This window comes from Somniosus microcephalus, unplaced genomic scaffold, assembly GCF_052327205.1.
Source record: "Somniosus microcephalus isolate GS21.2 unplaced genomic scaffold, FLI_Smic_1.0 unresolved_chr3, whole genome shotgun sequence".
Classification (NCBI taxonomy): Eukaryota; Metazoa; Chordata; class Chondrichthyes; order Squaliformes; family Somniosidae; genus Somniosus; species Somniosus microcephalus.
Window position 1 is genome coordinate 63,555,730 of NW_028225181.1, and position 27,752 is coordinate 63,583,481.

At 48.2% G+C, this 27,752-nt stretch overlaps 2 protein-coding genes across 2 annotated transcripts in view; one reads left to right on the forward strand and one right to left on the reverse strand.

The window, feature by feature from the left end:
- LOC147091641 (uncharacterized) overlaps nucleotides 1–6,148 on the reverse strand; it is a 55,031-nt gene extending 48,883 nt beyond the window's left edge. Inside the window, exon 1 of the mRNA XM_085976861.1 lies at nucleotides 6,027–6,148. The gene's annotated coding sequence lies outside the window, so the exon portion shown is untranslated. The remainder of the gene's footprint in view (nucleotides 1–6,026) is intronic.
- Nucleotides 1–27,752, forward strand: part of LOC147091640 (uncharacterized) — a 267,963-nt gene that overhangs the window by 114,298 nt on the left and 125,913 nt on the right. The gene's annotated exons all lie outside the window — the stretch shown is intronic.

Genomic DNA, 27,752 nt, shown 5'->3' on the forward strand with positions numbered 1-27,752 from the left:
ACACAGACTGAAGCGCAGGGTGTGAGGGTGAACAGGAGTTAAGACAGAGACTGAAGCGCAGGGTGTGAGGGTGAACAGGAGTTAAGACAGACAGAAGCGCAGGGTGTGAGGGTGAACAGGAGTTAAGACACAGACTGAAGCGCAGGGTGTGAGGGTGAACAGGAGTAAAGACACAGACTGAAGCGCAGGGTGTGAGAGTGAACAGGAGTTAAGACACAGACTGAAGCGCAGGGTGTGAGGGGGAACAGGAGTTAAGACACAGACTGAAGCGCAGGGTGTGAGGGTGAACAGGAGTTAAGACACAGACTGAAGCGCAGGGTGTGAGGGTGAACAGTAGTTAAGACACGGACAGAAGCGCAGGGTGTGAGAGTGAACAGGAGTTAAGACACAGACTGAAGCGCAGGGTGTGAGGGTGAACAGGAGTTAAGTCACAGACTTAAGTGCAGGGTGTGAGGGTGAACAGGAGTTAAGACAGACAGAAGCGCAGGGTGTGAGGGTGAACAGGAGTTAAGACACAGACTGAAGCGCAGGGTGTGAGGGTGAACAGGAGTTAAGACACAGACTGAAGCGCAGGGTGAGAGGGTGAACAGGAGTTAAGACAGACTGAAGCGCAGGGTGTGAGGGTGAACAGGAGTTAAGACACGGAGAAGCGCAGGGTGTGAGGGTGAACAGGAGTTAAGACACAGACAGAAGCGCAGGGTGTGAGGGTGAACAGGAGTTAAGACAGACTGAAGCGCAGGGTGTGAGAGTGAACAGGAGTTAAGACACAGACTGAAGTGCAGGGTGTGAGGGTGAACAGGAGTTAAGACACAGACTGAAGTGCAGGGTGTGAGGGTGAACAGGAGTTAAGACACAGACTGAAGCGCAGGGTGTGAGGATGAACAGGAGTTAAGACACAGACTGAAGCGTAGGGTGTGAGAGTGAACAGGAGTTAAGACACAGACTGAAGCGCAGGGTGTGAGGGTGAACAGGAGTTGAGACAGACAGAAGCGCAGGGTGTGAGGGTGAACAGGAGTTAAGACACAGACAGAAGCGCAGGGTGAGAGGGTGAACAGGAGTTAAGACAGACTGAAGCGCAGGGTGTGAGGGTGAACAGGAGTTAAGACACAGGGAGAAGCGCAGGGTGTGAGGGTGAACAGGAGTTAAGACAGACTGAAGCGCAGGGTGTGAGAGTGAACAGGAGTTAAGACACAGACTGAAGCGCAGGGTGTGAGGGTGAACAGGAGTTAAGACACAGACAGAAGCGCAGGGTGTGAGGGTGAACAGGAGTTAAGACAGACTGAAGCGCAGGGTGTGAGGGTGAACAGGAGTTAAGACAGACTGAAGCGCAGGGTGTGAGAGTGAACAGGAGTTAAGACACAGACTGAAGCGCAGGGTGTGAGGGTGAACAGGAGTTAAGACACAGACAGAAGCGCAGGGTGTGAGGGTGAACAGGAGTTAAGACAGACTGAAGCGCAGGGTGTGAGGGTGAACAGGAGTTAAGACACAGGGAGAAGCGCAGGGTGTGAGGGTGAACAGGAGTTAAGACACAGGGAGAAGCGCAGGGTGTGAGGGTGAACAGGAGTTAAGACACAGACTGAAGCGCAGGGTGTGAGAGTGAACAGGAGTTAAGACACAGACAGAAGCTCAGGGTGTGAGGGTGAACAGGAGTTAAGACAGACTGAAGTGCAGGGTGTGAGAGTGAACAGGAGTTAAGACACAGACTGAAGTGCAGGGTGTGAGGGTGAACAGGAGTTAAGACATAGACTGAAGCGCAGGGTGTGAGGATGAACAGGAGTTAAGACACAGACTGAAGTGCAGGGTGTGAGGGTGAACAGGAGTTAAGACACAGACTGAAGCGCAGGGTGTGAGGGTGAACAGGAGTTAAGACACCGGGAGAAGCGCAGGGTGTGAGAGTGAACAGGAGTTAAGACACAGACTGAAGCGCAGGGTGTGAGGGTGAGCAGGAGTTAAGACACAGACTGAAGCGCAGGGTGTGAGGGTGAACAGGAGTTAAGACACAGACAGAAGCGCAGGGTGTGAGGGTGAGCAGGAGTTAAGACACAGACTGAAGCGCAGGGTGTGAGAGTGAACAGGAGTTAAGACACAGACTGAAGCGCAGGGTGCGAGAGTGAACAGGAGTTAAGACACAGACTGAAGCGCAGGGTGTGAGGGTGAACAGGAGTTAAGACAGACTGAAGCGCAGGGTGTGAGGGTGAACAGGAGTTAAGACACAGACTGAAGCGCAGGGTGTGAGGGTGAACAGGAGTTAAGACACAGACTGAAGCGCAGGGTGTGAGGGTGAACAGGAGTTAAGACACAGAAGGAAGTGCAGGGTGTGAGAGTGAACAGGAGTTAAGACACAGACTGAAGCGCAGGGTGAGAGGGTGAACAGGAGTTAAGACACAGACTGAAGTACAGGGTGTGAGGGTGAACAGGAGTTAAGACACAGACTGAAGCGCAGGGTGTGAGGGTGAACAGGAGTTAAGACACAGACTGAAGCGCAGGGTGTGAGGGTGAACAGGAGTTAAGACACAGACTGAAGTGTTTTGGATGAGTTGAAGTTTATGGAGGGTGGTAGTTGCGAGGCCGGCCAGGAGAACGCAGGAATAGTCGATTCTCGAGGTAATAAATGCACAGAAGAGGGTTTGAGCAGCAGATGAGCTGAGGCAGGAGCAGAGACGGGCGATATTACAGAGGTGGAAGGAGGAGGTCTCAGCTGATCTGCTGCTGAAATCCATCACCATGTCTTTGTGAGCTCGAGACTTCAGTGTTCCAATGCTCTCTGCCATCTTCAAGGATTGGTGTCCAAACACCCCGGGTCTCTCTGTTCCTGTATCCCCTTTAACATTGTGCTATTCCATTTATATTGCCTCTCCTCATTCTTCCTACCAAAATATATCACTTCACACTTCTCTGCATTAAATTCCGTCTGCCCATTTCACCAGTCTGTCTATTCCCACCTGCAGCCTGTTACTACCCTCCTCATTGTTTACTACATTTCCAAGTTTCGTGTCATCTGCAAACGATGAAATTATGCCCTGGTCCAGCTCATTAATATATATCAAAAAGAGCAGTGGTCCTAACGACCCTTGGGCAACACCACTGCACACTTCCCTCCAGTCTGAGAAACAACCGTTCACCACCACTCTCTGCTTTCTGTCCCTTACCCACTTTTGTATCCACGCTGCCACTGTCCCTTTAATCCCACGGGCTTTACTTTTGCTAACAAGTCTATTATGTGGTGCTTTGTCAAGCTCTTTTTGAAAGTTCATATACACAACATCAACCGTACGACCCTCGTCAACCCGGTTAGTTCAAAGAACTCGATCAAGTTATCAAACACAATTTGCCTTTAATAAATCCATGCCGATGTTCAGTTATTAGCCCAGACTTTTCCAAGGGCCAATTAATTTTGTCCCGGATTATTGTCTAAAAGTTTTCCCACCACTGCCGTTCAGCTGACTGGCCTGTAGTTGCCGGGTTTATCCCTCTCCCCTTGTTATAAACAGGGGGGTAACATTTGCAATCCTCCAGTCCTCTGGTACCACCCCTATATCCAAGGAGGATTGGAAGATTGTGGCCACAGCCTCCTCAATTTCCACCCTTACCTCCCCCAGTAACCTAGGATGCACCCCATCCGGAGCGGGTGACTGCTCCACTTTGAGGCCTGCCAACCTTGTACATCCTCTTTATCTATTTTAATCTGATGCAATATCGCTCCTGCCTCCTCCTTTACTGCTACATTGGCAGCATCCTCTTCTCCAGTGAAGACTGAAGTAAAGGACTCATTTAGTACCTCAGCCATTGCCCTCTGCCTCCACAAGATGATGTTTTTGGTCCCGAATCGGTCCAGCCTTCCTTTGACTACCCTTTTACTAGTTATGTGTTTATCTTTTGGGCTCCCTTTTATGTTAGCCGCTAATCTATTCTCATGCTCTCTCTTTGCCCCTCTTATTCCCTTTTTATGTCTCCTCTGTACTTTCTATATTCAGCTTGATTTTCTACTGTCTTATTAACCTTAAATTCCCCCTCATGGCAATGTGTCTACTCTGTACTCAAATCATCGTCTCTTTGAAGCCCTCCCATTGTTCAATTACTGTTTTGCCGACCAACTTTAGATTCCAATCCACCTGGGCCAGATCCCTTTTCAACTCACTGAAGGTAGCCCTCCTCTAGTTAAATATTTTTACACTTGTCCTTTTCCATAACTATTTTTAACCTGACGATGTTCTGATCACTCTTCCCCAAATGCTCCCCCACTGAAACATGCTCCATTTGCCCCACTTCATTCCCCAGAACTAGATCCAGCTCTGCTTCCTTCCTCGTTGGGCTGGAAACAGTGTTCAAGAAAGTTCTCTTGTACGCATTTCAGGAATTCCTCCCCCTCTTTGCCCCTTAGACTGTTGCTATCCCAGACTATATTAGGACAATTGAAATCCTCCATTATCACTACTCTGTAGTTTGTGTATCTTTCTGTAATTTGCCTGCAAATTTGCTCCGCTATCTCCTTCCCATTATTTGGTGGCCTATAGTATACACCCTGTAGCGTAATAGCTCCTCTATTGTTCTTTAATTCAAACCAAATAGATTCTGTCTTTCACCCCCTCAATGACATCATCCCTGTCCAGTGCTATAATAATTTCATTGATCAGTATTGCCGCCTCCTCATTTATTTTTCCTTCCTTCTCTTTCCTGAATACCTTGTAGCCAGAAATATTAAGTTCCCATACCTCCCCCTTCTTTGAGCCAGGTCTCTGTTGTTCCCACTATATCATCGTCCCATGTGGTGACTTGTGCCTGTGGCTCACCAACCTTATTTCCCACACTCCGTGCATTTACACACATGTACTCCAAACCCATGTACTCCAAAACCACTGCTTTGCATTTGCCCCCTCCCATTTCTGAACTATTCTTTAATCTCGTGCTATTTGGCTCTCCATGTCCTCTGTGCACCTTGTTTCTCCTCTCTAATGTTTGATCCTGGAGCCCACCCCCTGCCAAATTCGTTTAAACCCTCCCCCACAGCACCAGTTGACCTTCCTGTGAGGATGTTGGCCTCAGCTCTGTTGAGGTGCAACCCATCCACCTTAGACAGGTCCCTCCTGCCCCAGAACTGGTCCCAATGCCCCAGGAATCTAAAGTCCTCCTTTCTGCATCATTTCTCCAGCCACACATTAACCCGTTTTATCCTACTATTCCGAGACTCACTAGTGCATGGCACTGGGAGTCAGCCAGAGAATGCTACCTTTGAGGTCCTGCTCTTTCATTTCCTCCCGAGTTCCTGGAACACTGACTGCAGGACCGCAACCCTCTTCTTTCCTGTGTCATTGGTTCCCACATGGACCATGACTCCGAGCTGTTCAACTCCCCCCTCCTCCTCAAAATGTTCTGCACCCTCTGTGATGTCCTTTACCCAGGCACCAGGGAGGCAAACACCGGGGTTGCAGAAATGCCTGTCACCCCCTGACTATCGAAGTCCCTGTGACCACTGCATTTCTAAACTTTGCTGTGCCCCCCTGTGCAGTCACTTGCCCCACAGTGCAGTGGGCGCGCTCCAGACTGCACTCCCCCGAGGTGTCACCTGGGGACAGCGCGTCACAATCGGCCCCAGCGCACCTGAGCTGGAGAGGAGGCCCCGCCCCCATTGGTGGACGGACCCGGGCCCGCCATCTTCCTATTGGTCAGAGCTCCCGTCAGTCACAGGCCCGGGCCGGCTTCCATCCACCTAAATGGGCCTCTTCCTCTGATGACGTCACAATCGGGCCCAGCCTCAGCGCCGGAGTGGAAGGTCCCGCCCCCTAGCCGCGCCGCCATTGGTTGGAGGACCAGGCCGCCCAGTTCAGTCCTCCCAGCTCAGCTGTCTTCCTATTGGTCCGCGCTCCCGTCAGTCACAATCACGTTGCTCCGACTCACTGCGCCACAGCGCGCGACTGAATCCGCTTCGTTCGGTGTCCTCGGAAGTCCCGCCCGCCCCGACTCTCAGGTTTGGTTTTTCTCGTATTTTACTTTATAATCTCGCTCTCCACTCCCCCCTCACCCCTCACCTCGATTTAAATCGATTCTCCAACACTTTTTGCTTTATCCGGCCGCTGATTCCGCCTCTTCCCCGGACCCGGCCTTTCGTCTTCTGCCCGGAAGCTACGCGCAGGCGCACTGGCAGCCTGGTTTTGTGGTGGGGCCGAATGAGCATGCGCGGCCCCGCCTCTCCACATTTAAAGGAACACCCACCCCCTTCATATTTAAAGGGACACAGCCCCTCCACATTTAAAGGGACACCCACCCCTCCACATTTAAAGGGACACAACCCCCTCCACATTTAAAGGGACTCCCTCCCCCCCTCTCATGTATTCTTCAGCTTAAACAAAGAAGAAACATAGAAGATAGGAACAGGAGTCGGCCTGTAATTCCTCCTCATCTCTAAGTCTAAGGATAAGGGGTAAGCCATTTAGGACAGAGATGAGGAGGAATTTCTTCACCCAGAGAGTGGTGAACTTGTGGAATTCTCTACCACAGAAGGCGGTTGAGGCCAATTCATTAAATGTATTCAAGAAGGAGTTAGATATAGAAACATAGAAGATAGGAGCAGGAGTAGGCCATTCGGCCCCTCGAGCCTGCTCCGCCATTCAATGCGATCATGGCTGATCATCCAAATTCAGTACCCTGTCCCTGCTTTCTCCCCATATCCCTTGATCCCTTTAGCCTTAACAAATATATCTAACTCCTTCTTGAATATATTTAATGAATTGGCCTCTACTGCCTTCTGTGGTAGAGAATTCCACAGGTTCACCACTCTCTGGGTGAAGAAATTCCTCCTCATTTTTGTCCTAAATGGCTTACCCCTTATCCTTAGACTGTGACCCCTGGTTCTGGACTCCCCGACCATCGGGAACATCCTTCCTGCATCTAGTCTGTCTATTCCTGTTAGAATTTTATATGTTTCAATGAGATCCCCTCTCATTCTTCTAAACTCCAGTGAATATAAGCCCAATCGACCCAATTTCTCTTCATACGTCATTCCTGCCATCCAAGGTATCAGTCTGGTGAATCTTCGCTGCACTCCTTCCATGACAAGAACATCCTTCCTCAGATAAGGCGACCAAAACTGCGCACAATACTCAAGATGTCTCACCAAGGCCATGTACAACTGCAGCAAGACATCCTTGTTCCTGTACTCAAACCCTCTCGCTATGAAGGCCAACATACCATTTGCCTTCTTAACCGCCTGCTGCACCTGCATGCTTGCCTTCAGCGACTGGTGCACAAGGACACCCAGGTCTCATTGCACTTCCCCTTCTCCCAACCTATTGCCGTTCATATAATTATCTGCCTTCCTGTTTTTGCCACAAAAGTGGATAACCTCGCATTTATCCACATTATACTGCATCTGCCATGCTTCTGCCCAACCACCCAACCTGTCCAGATCATACTGCTCCATTCCCACTCGGACCTCACCGTCCTTGGCCTCTTGTATTGTTCCATGGAAGCTCAACGTAAACTCGAGGAACAGCACCTCATCTTCTGATTAGGCACTTTGCAGCCTTCCGGACTCAATATCGAGTTCAACAATTTCAGATCATAACCTCGGCCCCTATTACATTTTTTCTTGTAATTTTTCCACTCCTTCCCTCCCCTTTCCTTTTGTTTCTCTCTCACACCTGGCAGCTATCCCTTGCCCTGCCAGTACACTTTACACCTAATCTCAGCCTATTACCATCTCGTCTAGCTTCTGATACCTTTTATTGTCTCTTTTACTTCTTTTGTTTCTTTCACTTCTTTTGTCCGATCGCAGCCCTGCCTTCGATCTATTTTCTTTTCTTTCCAGTTTTGAAGAAGAGTTCGACCCGAAACGTCAACTTAAATTTCTCTCCACGGATGTTGCCTGACCTGCTGAGTTTTTCCAGCATTTTCTGTTGTTATTTCGGATTTCCAACATCTGCAGTATTTTGCTATCATACTGGAGTTTCTCTGCATCCTCCTCACAGCACACACGCCCACCCAGCTTTGTGCCGGCGGTAAACTTGGAGCTATTACATCTAGTTCCCTCATCTAGATCATTAATATATATTGTGAATAGCTGGGGTCCAAGGACCGATCCCTGCGGTACCCCACTAGTCACTGCCTGCCACTCGGAAAAAGAGCCATTTATTCAAAGTCTTTGCTTTCTGTTTGCGAACCAGTTCTCTATCCAAGTCAGCACCTTACCCCCAATCCCATATTCAATGTGATTTCTATTACTGTTGATGGGCGGTTGTCTGATTGACTTGTGTATCTTCCAGTGAAGCCAGGAAGTCCATCGTGACCCCCATTTTTTCAGTTAAACTCAGAGCATTGTCCAGATGTTAGTTTTTCCCATCAAAACCAATCATGATTCAAGGCCTCACAGTTCAATGTCAATGTCCTTTTCAGAGTTAATCATGAGCCAAAGCTTTCATTGTCCAGGATCAATATGTTCTCCAAGAACTGCAGACTTTGATGGCCGGCACCTTTTCTGTGCCTCGAAATTTAACCGTTTCATGCCCTTACCACTGGGCCAAACAGGCTTCCAGCATTTTGCTATTGTACCGGGTTTAAAAAAATATCTACATCAACCACAGCCGATTTTAGTATCATCCGCAAACTTCTTAATCATATCCCCTATATTCAAGTCTAGATCATTGATATATACCACAAAAAGCAAGGGACCGAGTACTGAGCCCTGCGGAACCCCACTGGAAACAGCCTTCCAGTCACAAAAACACCCTTCGACCATTACCCTCTGCCTCCTGCCTCCGAGCTAGTTTTGAATCCAACTTGACACTTTGCCCTGGATCCCATGGGCTTTTAACTTCGTGACCAGTCTGCCATGAGGAACCTTATCAAAAGTCTTGCTAAAGTCAATATACACTACATCAAACGCACTACCCTCATCGACCCTCCTTACCTCCTCAAAAAATTCAATCAAGTTTGTCAGACACGACCTTCCCTTAACAAATCCGTGCTGACTGTCCTTGATTAATCCGTGTCTTTCTAAATGAAGATTTATCCTGTCCCTTCAGAATTCTTTCCAATAATTTTCCCACAACCGAGGTTAGGCTGACTGGCCTGTAATTTCTCAGTCTATCCCTTTCTCCCTTTTTAAACAAGGGTCCCACATTAGCAGTCCTCCAGTCCTCCGGCACCACACCTGAAGCCAGAGAGGATTGGAAAATAATGGTCAGGGCCTCTGCTGTTTCCTCCTTTGCTTCGCTTAACAGCCTGGGATATATTTATTCACTTTTAAAGCTGCTAAACCCCTTAATACTTCATCTGTCACTATGTTTATTTCATCTAATATTCCACAGTCCTCCTCCATGATAGCAATGTCTGCTTCGCCCGCTCCTTTGCTAAAACATACACAAAGTATTCCTTAAGAACCCTACCGACGTCTCCCGCCTCCACACCCAGATTACCCTCATGACCTCTCACAGGCCCTACCCTTTCTTTCGTTATCCTCTTACTCTTAATATATTTATAAAAGATCTTTGAGTTTTCCTTGATTTTACTTGCCAAGAATGTTTCCTGCTCTTTGGGGCTGCTGGGGCAGGGGTGGAATCCTGATTGGAGAGGTTCGAACGTGGAGTTCCGGGATAGATGGGCACTGATTTGGGAGGTGACAACACGTTCAAGGACTGGAGAGGACGGGAAGGTTGGAGATGTGGCGGTGGTTTGCAAGGACAGAGGTGTCAAGCGTAGGTTTTTTGAAGGGCGGGATCGGACTCAAAGGCCCGAGTGAGCCAGAGAAGGGAGAGATGAAATTCGCTGTAATATCAGTGAAATTAATTTTGGGAAGGTGGGAAACTGCGGGTTAACTTTTATCAGTAGATTTTTTTCCTGCCCGTCTCTTTGCCAACCACCATAAACCTGTGTCCTCTAGTTATCGACCCTCCTGGTGCACACTTATGGTCGTACGCTCTGTCTCCTCCTGTCACACTCTGGTTATCATTACCCCTATCGCTACCCTGCACTATTGTCTTCTCCTTTCTCTTTGACTTTCTAATTCCCTCTTCCCTCCTCCCCCGACTCTTTAGTTTAAAGCCCTATTTATAAAGCCCAGGACCCCATTTGCTTTATTGAATGATTTGTTCACCTGTCCTGCCACCTTAAGAAGCTCTGTTCTGCTCAACTTACTGGCAGAGTGGCGCTAGAATCCCAGAATCGCAAAGAGCCCGTCTCCTAGCAACACCAGCACCAGGATGGCCGAGTGGTTAAGGTGTGAGACTTAAGATCAATCGGTTTATACCCGTTTAGATCAATGTCCTTTCATCCTGCTCAGTAACACTCGTTTGTCATCTGCTGAATCTCCATCAAACAAACAATGAGATGTTTATAGATATGGGAAGAACATAAGGAGCAGGAGTCGGCCATTTGGCCCTTCGAGCCAGCTCCGCCATTCAATAAGATCATGGCTGATCTTCTACCTCATCTCCAATTTCCTGCACTATCCCCAGATCCCTTGAAAGAAAGATTCCACATTTATAAGTAATTCTTGATATGCTATTTTGGAATCTGCTGAATCTGCATTTTTCTCTAACTCTCTCTCTGTCACTCTCAACTAACAAAGAGCTGGAATTGTGGAATGTATCTATACCTTTCAGCCTCTACCTCACTCTCTGTCTCTCTCTTTGCCTGTCTCTCTTTGTCACACATTTATCTTCAGCCTCCTTTTGTCTCTCTCTGTCTTCCTCTCTCAGTCTCTCTCTCTGTCTCTGTGTCTCTCTCTGTCTGACTATCTGTCTCTGTCTTCCTCTCTCAGTCTCTCTCTCTGCCATGCATCTGCCCAATCACCCAACCTGTCCAAATCATACTGGAGTTTCTTGGCATCCTCCTCACAGCACACACACACACCCAGCTTTGTGTCATCTGCAAACTTGAAGATATTACATCTAGTGCCCTCGTCTAGATCATCATTTATATTGGCCCAGAAATTCGTGTCAGGGGCTTCCCGCGGGTGCAAGCCCCCGACATACACTTACATAGCGCGCCGACAGTTGAAGCCTGGCCCTGCGTGGATTTCCTGTCAGTGGTCCGGTTCAGCTCCCGGCGCGCTGTGCTTGCGTGACCCAGCGGCGTAGTTAGTTTGATGTGTCGGCTGGGATCACGTGAGCCATGGGCAACCAATCGGAGGAGGGAAAATTTAATTCATGTGTTTGACAGAAAGACCTGTCAAACACATGAAAACTCTGGGCGCCCAAAACAGTACTTACACTTGAAATAAAAAATTTTAAAAATCACACTATTTAAATGAACTATAAATAACTTTAAATAACTATTTTAAACAATAGTTTAAATTTTTGAAAAAAATAATTTTATAAAAAATCGGGGCTAAAAATACACTTACCTTACTTTAAAGTCTTTAAAAATAATAAACCTGTGGAAAAAATGTTCTAATTTTAATTAATAGACCACTTACCTTTTAAAATGAAGTCCTTACGTCTGCTTTTTTAAAGTGTAAAAAATTGAGGCCTTCACACACGGGCAAACCTGAAAAAAAAGGAAGTTCAACGCGCACGCGTTCGACCTCTGAACCCCTTGGTTCAGAGGTTCGGAAATGCCGGTTTCCCACGCATGCGTAGTGCATGCAAGAAACCGGCACTTCCATCGGGTCCACGCGCGAGTACACCGTCCGTACTCACGCATTGTGACCCGAATTACTGGGCCATTGTGATTTGATCGAGGTGTACAAAAATATGAGGGGTGTGGATAGGCTCGACGGGGAGAGTCTGTTCCCACTAGTTGATGGTACAAGGAGCAGGGGACACAGAATTAAGGTTTTGGGCAAGAGATACAGGGGGGGATGTGAGGAAAATCTTTTTTACGCAGCGAGTGGTGAGGACCTGCAACTCGCTGCCGACGGAAGTGGTGGAAGCGGAGACACTCAATGATTTCAAGGGGAGACTGGATAGGCACTTGAGGGAAATAAACTTGCAGGGCTCTGGGGATAGAGCGGGGGAATGGGACTGAGTGGATTGCTCTACAGAGAGTCGGCACGGACTCGATGGGCCGAATGGCCTGCTTTTTTGCCATTATAGAAACATAGAGATAGGAACAGGAGTAGGCCATTCGGCCCTTCGAGCCTGCTCCGCCATTCAATGAGATCATGGCTGATCTTCGTCTGAGATCATAGCTGATCTTACCAGTTCAGTACCCCGTCCCCGCCTTTTCTCCGTAACCCTTAATCCCCTTAGCCTTCAGAAATATATCCAATTCTCTCTTGAAAATATTTATTGAATTAGCCTTCACAGCCCTCTGTGGCAGGGAATTCCACAGGCTCACCACTCTTTGAGTGAAGAAATTCTTCCTCATCTCTGTTTTAAATGATTTGCCTGCTATTTTTAGACTGTGGCCCCTGGTTCTGTGCTCCCCGGCCATTGGAAACATTCTCTCTGAATTCAGCCTGTCCAGGCCTGCCATAATTTTATATGTTTCGATGAGATCCCCTCTCAATCTTCTAAACTCCAGTGAGTACAAGCCCAAACTATTTAATCTCTCTTCGTAGGTCATTCCCGCCATTCCAGGTATCAGCCTGGTGAATCGCCGTTGCACTCTTTCCATGGCAAGAACATCCTTCCGCAGATGGGGCGACCAAAACTGTACACAATACTCCAGATGCGGTCTCACCAGCACCTTGTACAGCTGTAGTAAGGTATCCCTATTCCTATACTCGAACCCCCTTGATATGAAGGCCAACATACCATTTGCCTTCTTAATCGCCTGTTGCACCTGCATGCTCTCCTTCAGTGACTGGTGCACAAGAACACCCAGGTCCCTCTGCACTTCCCCATCTCCCAATCTATTGCCATTTAGATAATAATCTACCCTCCTGTTTTTACCCCCAAAGTGGATAACCTCGCATTTATCCACATTATAGTGCATCTGCCACGTATCCGCCCATTCCCCCAACCTGTCCAAATCGCACTGTAGCCTCCTGACATCCTCATCAGAGCCCACCCCTCCTCCTAGTTTAGTGTCGTCAGCGAATTTGGAAATATTGCATCCAATTCCCTGATCCAGATCATTTATATATATTGTGAACAGCTGGGGTCCCAGGACAGATCCTTGCGGCACCCCGCTGGTCACTGCCTGCCACTCCGAAAACGAGCCGTTTATTCCAACTCTCTGTTTTCTATCCGCCAGCCAGTTCTCTATCCACGTTAATACTTTGCCCCCAATCCCATGAGCCTTAATTTTGCATGATAATCTTTTGTGTGGAACCTTATCGAAGGCTTTCTGGAAGTCAAGGTACACCACATCCACTGGCTCTCCCCCATCTATTTTACCAGTTACTTCCTCAAAAAATTCCAGCAGATTAGTCAAACACGATTTACCCTTTGTAAATCCATGTTGACTCTGTCCGATCCTTTCCCCATTTGTCAAGTGCTCCGCTATTTTATCCTTAATAATGGACTCTAGCATTTTGCCCACAACCGATGTAAGGCTTACTGGTCTATAATTCCCTGCTTTCTCTCTACCCCCCTTTTTAAATATTGTGGTAACATTAGCTACCCTCCAATCCACGGGTACTGTTCCCGAGTCAATGGAGTTCCGGAAGATGATCCTTAGAGCATCTGCTATCTCCAGGGCCACCTCCTTAAGTACCCTAGGATGTAGTTTATCAGGCCCCGGGGATTTGTCGGCCTTCAGTCCCCTCAACTTACCCAACACCATATCCCTAGAGATACTAATTTCTGTCAGCTCCTCCCTCTCATTAGTCCCTATGTTTGCCGATATTCCTGGGAGGTTATTTGTGTCCTCCTTTGTGAATACAGAACCAAAGTATGAGTTTAATTGGTCTGCCATTTCCTTATTCTCCATTATATATTCTCCCGAATCGGACTGCAAGGGACCGACTTGGGATTTTACCAGTCTTTTCCTCCTGATATACCGATAAAAGCTTTTGCAGTCTGTCTTTATGTTTGCTGCAAGTTTACTTTCGTATTCTATTTTCCCCTTCCTGATTAATCCCTTTGTCCTCTTTTGCTGTATCCTGTACTGCCCCCAATCTTCTGGTCTGGTGCTTTTTTTTGCCAGTTGATATGCCCTTTTCTTTGATTTTATGCTGTCCCTAATTTCCCTCGTTATCCACGGTTGAGTCACCTTTTTAGGTTTATTTTTATGCCAAACCGGTATAAACATGTTCTGGAATTCTTCCATTCTATCTTTGAATGCTTGCCATTGTCTATCCACTGTCAATCCCCCCAGAAACACCACCCAATCAATCTTACCCAATTCCCGTCTCATACCCTCATAATTCCCTTTATTTAAGTTCTGGACCTTAGTCTCTGATTCAATTTCCTCACTCTCCATCTCGACTGAGAGCTCGATCATATTATGATCGCTCTGACCCAAGGGGCCTCGTACAAGAAGATTGCTGATAAGTCCCTTCTCATTGCACAATACCCAGTCTAAAATGGCCTGATCTCGAGTCGGCTCCTCGACATATTGGTCCAGATAACCGTCCCGAAAACATTCCAGGAATTCCTCCTCCTCAGAATTTTTACTAATTTGGGTAGTCCAATCAATATGTAAATTAAAGTCACCCATGATGACAGCTGTGCTCTTATCGCACGCTTCTCTAATTTCCCTTTTTATGCCTTCCCTCACCTCCATATTACTATTTGGAGGCCTATATATCACACCCACTAACGTTTTCCTCCCCTTGCTATTTCTCATTTCTACCCATACAGATTCCGTTTCATCCGAGTTAATATCCTTCCTTTCCATTGCATTAATCCCCTCCTTTACCAGCAATCCCCTCTATTACCTCTACCAACCTAGAAAGACAAGGGCAGCAGGCGCATGGGAACACCACCACCTCCAAGTTCCCCTCCATGTGACATACCCTCCTGACTTGGAAATATATCGGCCGATCCTTCATCGTTGCTGGGTCAAAATCCTGGAACTCCCTCCCTAACAGCACTGCGGGAGAGCCTTCACCACACGGACTGCAGCGGTTCAAGAAGGCGGCTCACCACCACTTTCTCGAGGGCAATTAGGGATGGGCAATAAATGCTGGCATTACCAGCGACGCCCAGATCCCATGAACAAATGTTTTAAAAACTACCTCCCTCGTTTTGTCCGTATATTTTCCTTTCCTGCTCTTTCTCTTCCTGCCTTTCCTCTCCACATCTCTCTCTAATTGGCTGCTACATTACATTCCTACATGACCACACTTCAGAAGTCCTGCAATTGTTGCACAGCGCTTGGAGATGTCCTGAAATTGTGAAAGGTGCGATACAAATTCAAGATCTTTCTTTCTTCGTACTTATCTTCCCCTCTCCTGTCTCATTTTTGAAATGTCAGTGTTTCTTATCATCACTCACTTTCTCCTCCAATTCTTTTCTTCTCATCTCCTTCGTTTGTCTCTTTCTTACTTTGATCTTTAGTTTTTCTTTCCTTGTCTCTCATTTATTTCTAATGTCCTGTTTCGCTTCCCTCATTACTCTCACTATTACCTCAATGCTAATCAATCGGGGGGGAAACTCTCCACTGGCTGGAGTCAGACCGAGCACAAAGGAAGATGGTTGTGGTGGTTGGAGGTCAATCATCACAGCCCCAGGATATCGCTGCAGGAGTTCCTCAGGGCAGTGTCCTCGGCCCAACCATCTTCAACTGCTCCATCAGTGACCTTCCCTCCATCATAAGGTCAGAAGTGGGGATGTTCGCTGATGACTGCACACTGTTCAGTTCCATTCTCAGCTCCTCAGATAATGAAGCAGTCCATGCCCGCATGCAGCGCGACCTGGACGACATTCAGGCTTGGGCTGATAAGTGGCAGGTAACATTCGCACCACGCAAGTGCCTGGCAATGACTATCTCCAACAAGTGAGCGTCTAACCACCGCCCTTTGACATTCAACGGCATTACCATCGCTGAATCCCCCACCATCAACATCCTGGGGGTCACCATTGACCAGAAACTTAACTGCACCAGCCACATAAATACTGTGGCAACAAGAGCAGGTCAGAGGCTGGGTATTCATGGCGAGTGTCTCACCTCCTGACTCCCCAAAGCCTTTCCACCATCGACAAGGCACACATCAGGAGTGTGATGGAATACTCTCCACTTGCCTGGATGAGTGCAGTTCCAACAACACTCAAGAAGCTCGACATCATCCAGGATAAAGCAGCCCGCTTGATTGGCACCCCATCCGCCACCTTAAACATTCACTCCCTCCACCACCGGCACACCGTGGCTGCAGTGTGTACTGTCAACAGGATGCACTGCAGCAACTCGCCAAGGCTTCTTCGGCAGCACCTCCCAAACCCGCGACCTCTTCTACCTAGAAGGACAAGGGCAACAGGTGCATGGGAACACCTGATAGAATACATATATCCCTGAAGGCAGCAGGACAGGTAGATAAGGTGGTTAAAAAGGCATATGGGATACTTGCCTTCATTAGCTGAGGCATAGAATATAAGAGCAGGGAGGTTATGATGGAGCTGTACAAAATGCTAGTTATGCCACAGCTGGAATACTGTGTGCAGTTCTGGTCGCCACACTATAGGAGGGATGTGATTGCATTGGAGGGGGTGCAGAGGAGATTCACCAGGATGTTACCTGGGCTGCAGCGCTTCAGCTATGAAGAGAGACTGGACAGGCTGGGGTTGTTTTCCTTAGAGCAGAGAAGGCTGAGGGGGGACCTGATTGAGGTGTACAAAATTATGAGGGGCATAGATAGGGTAGATAGAAAGGAACTTTTCCCCTTAGTAGAGGGGTCAATAACCAGGGGACATAGTTTCAAGGTAAGGGGCAGGAGGTTTAGAGGGGATTTGAGGAAAAACTTTTTCACCCAGAGGGTGGTTGGAATCTGGAACTCACTGCCTGAAAGGGTGGTAGAGGCAGGAACCCTCACAACATTCAAGAAGCATTTGGATGAGCACTTGAAATGCCATAGCATACAGGGCTACAGACCAAATGCTGGAAAATGGGATTAGACAGGGCTTGATGGCTGCTGCAGACACGATGGGCCGAAGGGCCTCTCTCTGTGCTGTATAACTCTATGACTCTATGACCACCAACTCCAAGTCAAACACCATTCTGACTTGGAAGTATATTGCCATTCCTTCATCGGCGCTGGGTCAAAGTCCTGGAACTCCCTCCCTAACAGCACTGTGGGAGTACCTTCACCACACGGACTGCAGCGGTTCAAGGCGGCTCACCACCACCTTCTCAAGGGCGATTAGGGATGGGCAATAAATGCTGGCCTTGCCAGCGACGCCCACATCCCATGAACGAATTTTAAAAAACTTCATCCCATAACACGCGTACAAGGGCTCAGTAATGTTTAATTCATCAGAAAAAGACAAAGTACAACAACAAACTGGTCAGTTTAACAGAATCTCATCATATTTATGAGGCCACAAACTTAAAATAGTCACTAATAAATCCAGTAGGGAATTCAGGTGAAACTTTTTTACCCAGAGAGTGGTAGAATGAGGAACTCGCTACCACAGGGAGCAGTTGAGGTGAACAGCATTGATGGATTTATGGGGAAGCCACACGAGGGAGAAAGGAATGGGAGGATGTGTTGATCGGGTTAATTGAAGTAGGGTGGGTGTGGAGCATAAACACTGGCATGGACTAGTTGGGCCGAATGGCCTGTTTCTGTGCTGTACATTCTATGTAACACCATGAACAGTCAATCGAAGGGAATCATCAGCACTCAGTCTTAAAGATTAAACAGCAGTCCAAGAATTTATAAAACATTCATCCATTCCACGTTCACGTCGCCCCAGCTACAGAACAGTGTGAACTTGCTGATGTGTCAGTAGGTGGGATGACTGAGTGAATCCCTTCCCACACACGGAGCAGGTGAACGGTCTCTCCCCATTGTGAACTCGCTGGTGTCTCTTCAGATCCCCAGAGGTTTTAAAGCTCTTCCCACAGTCAGAGCATTTAAATGGTCTCTCATCGGTGTGAACAAGTTGGTGTCCATTCAGATCCCCAGAGGTTTTAAAGCTCTTCCCACAGTCAGAGCATTTAAACGGTCTCTCATCGGTGTGATATCGCTGGTGTCTGCTCAGAATCCCAGCGCTTTTAAAGCTCTTCCCACAGTCAGAGCATTTAAATGGTCTCTCATCAGTGTGATATCGCTGGTGTCTGCTCATCTCCCCAGAGGTTTTAAAGCTCTTCCCACAGTCAGAGCATTTAAATGGTCTCTCATCAGTGTGAACTCGCTGGTGTCCATTCAGATCCCCAGAGGTTTTAAAGCTCTTCCCACAGTCAGAGCATTTAAATGGTCTCTCATCAGTGTGATATCGCTGGTGTCCGCTCAGAATCTCAGCGCTTTTAAAGCTCTTCCCACAGTCAGAGCATTTAAATGGTCTCTCATCAGTGTGAACAAGTTGGTGTCTCTTCAGATCCCCAGAGGTTTTAAAGCTCTTCCCACAGTCAGAACATGTAAATGGTCTCTCATCGGTGTGAACTCGCTGGTGTCTCTTCAGATCCCCAGAGGTTTTAAAGCTCTTCCCACAGTCAGAGCATTTAAATGGTCTCTCATCAGTGTGATATTGCTGGTGTGTCAGTAGGTGGGATGACTGAGTGAATCCCTCCCCACACACGGAGCAGGTGAATGGTCTCTCCCCAGTGTGAACTCGCTGGTGTCTCAGTAGGTGGGATGACTGAGTGAATCCCTCCCCACACACGGAGCAGGTGAATGGTCTCTCCCCAGTGTGAACTCGCTGGTGTCTCAGTAGGTGGGATGAATGAGTGAATGCCTTCCCACACACAGAGCAGGTGAATGGCCTCTCCCCGGTGTGAACTCGCTGGTGTGTCAGAAGACGCGAAGGCCAATTGAATCTCTTCCCACACACGGAGCAGGTGAATGGCCTCTTTCCTGCTCTCTCCAGCTGGTGTCTCGTCAGCTCCTCGGACATTTGAAAGCTTTTCCCACAGTCGGAATGTTTCACCGGCCTCTCCCCAATGTGAACTCGCTGGTGTGCCAGCAGATTCGAGGACCGAGTGAATCTCTTCCCACACACGGAACAGGTGAACAGAATCTCTCCTGCTCTCTCCAGCTGGTGCCTCTTCAGATCCTGGGACCTTTTAAATCTCTTCCCACAGTCAGAACATTTAATCGGTCTCTCATCACCATCAACAAGCTGGTGTCTTAGGAGGGTGGAAGAATGAGAGAATCGCTTCAAAAACACGGAGCAGGTCAATGGTCTCTCATCGGTGTAGACAAGCTGGTGTCTCAGCAGCACGGAGGGTGCAATTAATCCCTGCCCACACACGGAGCGGGTTAAAGGTCCCTCCCTCGTGTGAACTTGCTGGTGTATCATTGGAGCGGATGGCTGAGTGAATCCCTGCCCTCATGGGACCTTGCTGGTGTATCATTGGAGCGGATGACTGAGTGAATCCCTTCCCACACACGGGGCCCGGGTTTCCCCCAGTGTGTGGCCACTGGTGTTGCTTCAGGTATTTGTAGATCTTGAAGCTCTTTCAGAACATTTAAAAGTTCTCTCCCCAGTGTGAACTCACGGGTGTGCTAGCAGATTGGAGGAGCGGCTGAATCAGGTCCTGAAGAATCGCGTAACTCTGTCAGATCTTGACGTGATGTTTGGTCTGAGCTTCCTGTCTGTAAATGCTCCACTTCTAAAACCCTGTAAAAGGAGTGTAGAAAGGGTAAGGAGGGAGCAGGTAATTTTTTGGCTTCTTTTGCCTCAAAGAACAAACAGGGTAGAGCCGGTCCTACTGATGTCCAGCCGTGCCCACAATAACCAGCGGGCCAGAAACAGCCCAATCCACCTCACTGACTTGGTCCTGAAGTCAAATCAAGTCTCATTAAAGTCTCATCAAATGACATCCTTTGTGACTGTGACAAAGGTAAACTATCCCTCCTCATCCTTCCTGACTTGTCTGCAGCCTTTGACACGGTTGACCACTCCATCCTTCTCCAACGCCTCTCCACCGTTGTCCAGCTGGGCGGGACTGCACTCGCCTGGTTCCATTCTTATCTATCTAATCATAGCCACAGAATCACCTGCAATGGCTTCTCTTCCCGCTCCCGCATCGTTACCTCTGGTGTCCCCCAAGGATCTATCCTTGGGCCCCTCCTATTTCTCATCTAAATGCTGCCCCTTGGCGACATCATCCGAAAACACAGCGTCAGTTTCCACATGTACGCTACTACCTCCCCACCACTTCTCTCGACCCCTCAACAGCGTCTAAATTGTCAGACTGCTTGTCCGATATCCAGTTCTGGATGAGCAGAAATTTTCTCCAATTAAATGTCGGGAAGACCGACTGGCTCCATCCCTCTCCTTATCATCTGTCTGAGGCTGAACGAGACCGTTCACAACCTTGGTGTCATATTTGACCCTGAAATGAGCTTCCGACCCCATATCCGCAGCATCACTAAGAGCGCCTCCTTCCCCCTGGGTAACATGGCCCGTCTTGGCCCCCTGCCTCAGCTCATCCGCTGCTGAAACCCTCCCCCGGCCCTTTGTCACCTCTAGACTTGACTATTCCAACACACTCCTGGCTGGCCTCCCACATTCCAGCCCACGTCACCTTGAGCTCATCCAAAACTGACCGTACTGTGACCCCGCCCACTCCCCCTACTCCGCAGGCGCCGCCGGCCACCAGACTGCGCATGCTCGGCAGGACCACGGCTCCCGAGGATCAGCCGGCACCGCGCCTGCGCACAGACCCCGCATTCTGGGTCGGCCCGAGCAACCACCAAAGTCCGGGTCACCGGCGGAAAGTGAGTTTAATCAGGGTTTTTTATATATAGCAGAGAGAAGCGCGGGCGGGGAGATAAATAAAAAGAAAATACAAACCGCACCATCCCAGCACCCTCCCGGCACCGAGCGGAGCGGATTGAGCGGCCGCAGCCCCTTGTCTTCTGCAGGGAGCCGGACTGGGGCACGTCATCAACTCCACGGCGGTGACCGACGGGAGCTCCGACCAATAGTGAGAGAGCGGGCGGAGCTTGGAGGGCTGAGGTGGCGGCGGGTCCTCCAACCAATCGGGGTGTCCGAGGGGCGGGACTTCCGCCGCCTGCTTCTCCCGCTGCTGAGACAAGTGGAATGGAGCAGAAATAACAGAATTGTGGAAATACTCAGCAGGCCAGGCAGCATCCGTGGAGAGAGAAACAGAGTTAACGTTTCAGGTCTGGGTCCCTTCATCAGAACTGGAAAAAGCTGGAGATGTAACAGATATTAAGCAGGCGCAGAGACAGGGGGGTGGGGTTTAGGAGGGGAGGAAGGAATTGAAAGAACATGCTGTGAAAATGTTGCAAATGGGAATGGCAAAAATCATACTGCATGAAAAATGGGGGCGGGGATTATTATCTGAAATTGTTGAACTCCATGTTGAGTCCAGCAGGTTGTAAAGTGCCCAATCGAAAGATGAGGTGCTGTTCCTCGAGCTTACGTTGAGCTTCATTAGAACAATGTATTAGGCCGAGGACAGAGAGATCAGAGTGGGAGTGAAGCGGAGAATTAAAGTGACAGGCGACCGGAAGCTCGGGGTCAACCTTATGGATTGAACGGAGGTGTTCCGCAAAGCGGTCGCCCAATCTGCGTTTGGTCTCCCCAATGTAGATGAGACCGCATCGTGAGCAGCGAATACAGTATATTAAATTGCAAGAAGTACAAGTAAATCGCTGTTTCACCTGGAAGGGGTGTTTGGGGCCCTGGACAGTGGGAAGGGAGGAGGTAAAAGGGCATGTGTTGCATCTTTTGCACTTGCACGGGAAGGTGCCGGGTGAAGGGGAAGGGCTGTTGCGACTGATTGAGGAGTGGACCAGAGTGTCGCGGAGGAAGCGGTCCCTTCAGAATGCTGAAAGGGGAGGTGAGGGGAAGATGTGTTTGGTGGTGGGATCACGTTGGAGGTGGCGGAAATGGCGGAGGATGATCCGTTGACTGAGGAGGCTGGTGGGGTGAAAGGGGAACCCTATTGTAGCGAGAGGGTTTGAGTACAGGAACAAGGATGTCTTGCTGCAGTTATACAGGGCCTTGTTGAGACCACATCTTGAGTATTGTGTGCAGTTTTGGTTGCCTAAACTGAGGAAGGATGTTCTTGCCATGGAAGGAGTTCAGCAAAGATTCACCAGGCTGATACCTGGGATGGCAGGAATGACGAATGAGGAGAGATTGGGTCAATTTGGCTTGTACTCGCTGGAGTTTGGAAGAATGAGAGGGGATCTCATTGAAACTTATAAAATTCTGACTGGACTGGACAGACTAGATGCAGGAAGGATGTTCCCGATGGTCGGGGAGCCCAGAACCAGGGGTCACAGTCTAAGGATAAGGGGTAGGCCATTTAGGACAGAAATGAGGAGGAATTTCTTCACCCAGAGAGTGGTGAACCTGTGGAATTCTCTACCACAGAAGACAGTTGAGGCCAATTCATTAAATATATTCAAGAAGGAGTTAGATATATTTCTTAAGGCTAAAGGGATCAAGGGATATGGGGAGAAGGCAGGGACAGGGTACTGAGTTTGGATGATCAGCCATGATCGCATTGAATGGCGGAGCAGGCTCGAGGGGCCGAATGGCCCACTCCTGCTCCTATCTTCTATGTTTCTATGTTTAATAATAACTTTCAATGGGGAATTGGATAAATGCTTGAAGGGGAAAAATTTGCAGGGCTGTGGGGACAGAGCAGGGGAGTGGGACTAAATGGAGAGCTCTTTCAAAGAACTGGCACAGGCACGATGGGCTGAATGGTCTCCTTCTGTGCTGTATGATTCTAGGAGCCACTCCTAGAGTGGAGTGGTGCCCGCAAGGATCGCTCGGCAGGAAATTGGGAGGAGGTGGTTCACACGCAGACAGCACCTGATTTCGAGATGCTGTTCTTTTAAAATTGGTCCTCCACAGGCAAGGATGCTCCCGGTCCCTTTAATGAAAATCACATTGAAAAGGAGAGTCCCTGTCCCTTTAAGAACCCTCCACCCATCACTCCCACCTTTTTCTTAAAGTCTTTGAAATTAATAATAAAAGTTCATGCAGAAAAAATGTGTCTGACTGTATTTTTGTGAGTATCTGTGTGTGTGTGTCTGTCTGACTGTATGTGTGTGTGTCTGTGCGACTGTATGTGTGTGTGTCTGTCTGACTGTATGTGTGTGTGTCTGTGCAGTGGGGAAAGAGTTAAACTGACATCGCTGGCAGTTTCACTGAATGGTGTAAGAAAGACCATACTTTGCTGTAGTAAGCTTTTTCTAAGTTGCTGAATTGGCAGTGGAGATAACATAGCCGGACATGGAACCATAAGAGTCCTAAGAGGATGTAAGTTCTGTTCTGGCAGGAAAGTAAAACAATGAAAGAGGCCGAGAGAGGCAGGAAAGGAGGACAATGAGTCAGAAGTACAATGTTGATGAGACCCCATCCGGCATAAACAAAGGTCATAGGTGCAACAACAGCTTGGGGGATAACGGCCAATAATAAAGGCGGTACTTTAATGTAACGTGGCATAGGCAACCAATCAGTGAGGATGCATGCGGGCCAAGGTCCAATCAGGTGGCAGGAATGAATTTTGCCATGTGTGTTGTAATGTATAAAAATGTCGTGTTTGCTGTACCAATTTGGAAAGGTCTGGCTAAGACAGAGCAGACTGTTTCCCCACCGGTGCAATAAAGACCAATCTAAAACCTTGTGTCGAGTGTTGGTTTAAAATACTCCACAACAGCTGTATCCAGTGCACTCAGCCGTTTCTTGATATCATGTGGAGTGAATCGAATTGGCTGAAGACTGGCTTCTGTGATGGTGGGGACTGCAGGAGGAGGCCGATATGGATCATCCACTCGGCACTTCTGGCTGAAGATGGTGGGAAACGCTTCAGCCTTGTCTTTTGCACTCACGTGCTGAGCTCTCAGCATCCACCCTGTTAAGCCCCCTCAGAATCCTACATGTTTCAATAAGATCATCTCTCATTCTTCTAAACTCCAATGAGTATAGGCCCAACCTGCTCAACCTTTCCTCCTAAGGCAACGCCTTCATCCCAGGAATCAACCTAGGATGCAGGCCATCAGGTCCAGGGGACTTGTCAGCCTGTAGCCCTATTAATTTGCCTAGTACTTTTTCTCTAGTGAGAGTGATTGTTTTAAGTTCCTCCCTCCCTTTTGCCCCTTGATTTTCCACTATTATTGGGATGCTTTTAGTGTCTTCTCCCATGAAGACAGATACAAAATATTTGTTCAAATTCCTTGTTTCCCATTATTAATTCCCCAGTCTCATCCTCTAAGGGACCAACGTTTACTTTAGCTACTCTCTTCCTTTTTATATACTTGTAGAAGCTCTTACTGTCTCTTTTTATATTTCTTGCTAGTTTACTCTCAATCAATGTTCTCCCTCTATTATTCTCCGTCCATTATTTTTTTACTCATCCTTTGCAAGTCTCTAAAAATCCCCCAATCTTCTGTCCTACCACTAATCTTCACAACATTGTACGCCTTTTCTTTCAATTTGATACCATCCTTAACTTCCTTAGTTCATCCTTCTCAGAGACTTTCTCACTGGAATATATCTTTGCTGAGAATTATGAAATATCTCCTTAAAAGTCTGCCACTGCTTATCTACCATCTTACCTATTAATCTATTTTCCCAGTTCACTTTAGTCAACTCTGTCTTCATACCCTTGTAATTGCCTTTATTTAAGTTTAAGACACTAGTTTCAGACCCAAGTTTCTCACCCTCAAACTGAATGTGAAATTCTATCATGTAATGAGCAGGTTCCCGAGAGGATCCTTTACTATGAGATCATTAATTAATCCTGTCTCATTACACATTACCAGATCTAAAATAGCCTGTTCCCTAATAGGTTCCACAACATATTGTTCCAAGAATATGTCCTGAATACACTCTATGAACTCGTCCTCAAGGCTACCTTTGCCAATTTGATGTGTCCAATTGATATGAAGATTAGAATCGCCCAAGATTATTGCAGTAACTTCTTACAAGCCCCCATTATTTCTTGATTTATACTCAGTCCCACAGTGCAGCTACTGTTAGGGGGCCTGTGGACCACTCCCACCAGTGACTTCTTTCCCTTATTATTTCTTATCTCCACCCAAACTGATTCTACATCTTGATCTTCCGAGCCAAGATCATTTCTCACTACTGTACTGATCTCATCCTTTATTAACAGAGCTACCTCACCTCCTTTTCCTTTCTGCCTATCCTTCCAAAATGTCAAATACTCCTGAATATTCAGTTCCCAGCCTTGGTCACCTTGTAACCACGTCTTTGTAATGACGATCAGATCATAACCATTTATTTCTATTTGTGCCGTCAACTCATCTATCTTGTTACGAATGCTGCGTGCATTCAGATAAAGAGCCATTAATTTAGTCTTTTTACCATTTTTCCCTACTCTGGCCTTATTTGCTGGTACACTCTTATGGTTGTACGCTCTGTCCCTTCCTGTCACACTCTGGTTATCATTACCCCTATCGCTACCCTGCACTATTGCCTTGTCCTTTCTCTTTAACTTTCTAGGTTTCCCCTCACCTGAACCCTCCCCCCCCCCCCGCCCCACTATTTAGTTTAAAGCCCTATCTACAGCCCTAGTTATTCAATTCACCAGGACACTGGTCCCCGCACGCTTCAAGTGAAGCCCGTCCCAACAGAACAGCTCCCTCTTTCCCCAGTACTGGTGCAAGTGCCCCATGAATCGAAACCCATTTCTCCCACACCAATCCTTGAGCCATGCATTCAACTCCCTGATCTTATTGACCCTATGCCAATTTGCTCGTGGCTCACGTAGTAATCCAGAGATTACATTGTGGTTCTGCTTTTTAATTTAGCCCCTAGCTGCTCGTACTCCCTCAGTAGAACCTCTTTCTTAGTCCTACCGATGTCATTGGTACCTGTGTGGACCACGACAACTGGATCCTTCCCCTCCCACTCCAAGTTCCTCTCCAGCCCAGGGGAGATATCCTTAACCCGGGCACTGGGCAGGCAACATAGCCTTCGGGACTCACGCTCTCGGCTACAGAGAACAGTATCTATCCCCCTAACTATATTGTCCCCTACCACTACTACATTCCTTTTTACTCCCCCAACTTGAATGGCCCCCTGTACCATGCTGCTGTGGTCAGTTTGCTCATCCTCCCTGCAGTCCCTGCTCTCGTCCACACAGGCTGCAAGAACCTCATACCTGTTGGACAAGTGCAAGGGCTGAGGTTCCTCCAATGCTACCTTCTGGATCCCCATACCTGCCTCACTCGTAGTCACACCCTCCTGTCCCTCACCACGGACCAAATCTGAAGTATTTAACGTAAGGGGTGTGACTGCCTCCTGGATCAAAGAGTCCAGGTAACTTTCTCCCTCCCTGATGTATCGCAGTGTCCGAAGCTCGGACTCCAGCTCATCAACTCTGAGCCGAAGTTCCTCGAGCTGCAGACACTTCTGGTCACCACACTTTAGGAAGGATGTGAAGGCCCTTGAGAGGGTGCAGAGGAGATTTACCAGAATGGTTCCGGGGATGGGGGATCTTAGCTACAAGGACAGGTTGGAGAAGCTGGAATTGTTTTTATTAGAGCAAAGGGGGTTGAGGGGTGATTTGATCGAGGTGTACAAGATTATGACGGGTTTGGATAGGCTATACGGTGAAAGGCTGTTCCCACTAGTTGATGGTACAAGGACTAGGGGACACAGATTTAAGGTTTTGGGCAAGAGATACAGGGGAGATGTGAGGAAAAACTTTTTTACGCAGCGAGTGGTGAGGACCTGGAACTCGCTGCCGACGGAAGTGGTGGAAGCGGAGACACTCAATGTTTTCAAGGGGAGACTGGATAGGCACTTGAGGGAAATAAACTTGCAGGGTTACAGGGATAGAGCGGGGGAATGGGACTGACTGGATTGCTCTACAGAGAGCCGGCACGGACTCGATGGGCCAAATGGCCTCCTTCTGTGCCTCTATGACTCTATGTGGTTGCTGTGGATCACACTGGGGTCCACCAGCTCCCACATGCTACAGCTGCAACACATCACCTGCCTGGCCATCTCTATTGTATTTTATTTAACTAATTAGGTTTTCAAGTTTTGAAATACCCAATTGTCTATTAATAGCTTTTAATCTAGGTAATAACCTTGTTTCATTTATTACATTTAGTTATATGCTTTAGATCTTTACTGTAACTTAGCCCACAGTCCTAATTAAACCCGAGTTGTTTATATTTTTTAATGTATCGAGCAGCACCTCTTAACCCCACCTCATCGAATTCGCTCACTCACCCAATTCCCGAGTTCAGTACTCTGTAGAAGCAATACTCCGTAGAACTGGACTCAGTGCTACTTACCTCCCAAACATTTCTCCTTCCACGCTCAAAAGGCCGATGAATTTCAGGTCCTGATGAATGGAGTGACTCTCTGAGATCTTGATGTGAAGTTTGGTTTGAGTTTCCCCGTCTGTCAATCCTGCCCTTCTCACAGTCTGTGAAAGGAGTTTACAAAAGCCATCACTGAGAGTCCAGGACAGAAATTGACAACATTCGCTCCTCCTGTTCCCTGGCCCAAGGGGGCCGCGCATGCGCCCCGCTGCACACTCAGCCTCTCAAGGTGGCGGCTGTTGAGCCGGGCCCGTCACCAGGAGAAAGCCCCGCAGCCGCCGCCCCGCTCGGGGAAACGCAGGACCCGTAGGTTCTTATTTGGGGGTTTGAGGCCTACACCGGGTGTTTATAAAGCCTCCCCACCGCTTCCATTGCTCCCCTGCTCCCCTCCACCTCCCCGCTCCGGAATCTTCTCTCCGCCTTCCGCCACCATCACCCGACTGGCGGCACTGACTGCGCACACGTGGGACCCGCCCCA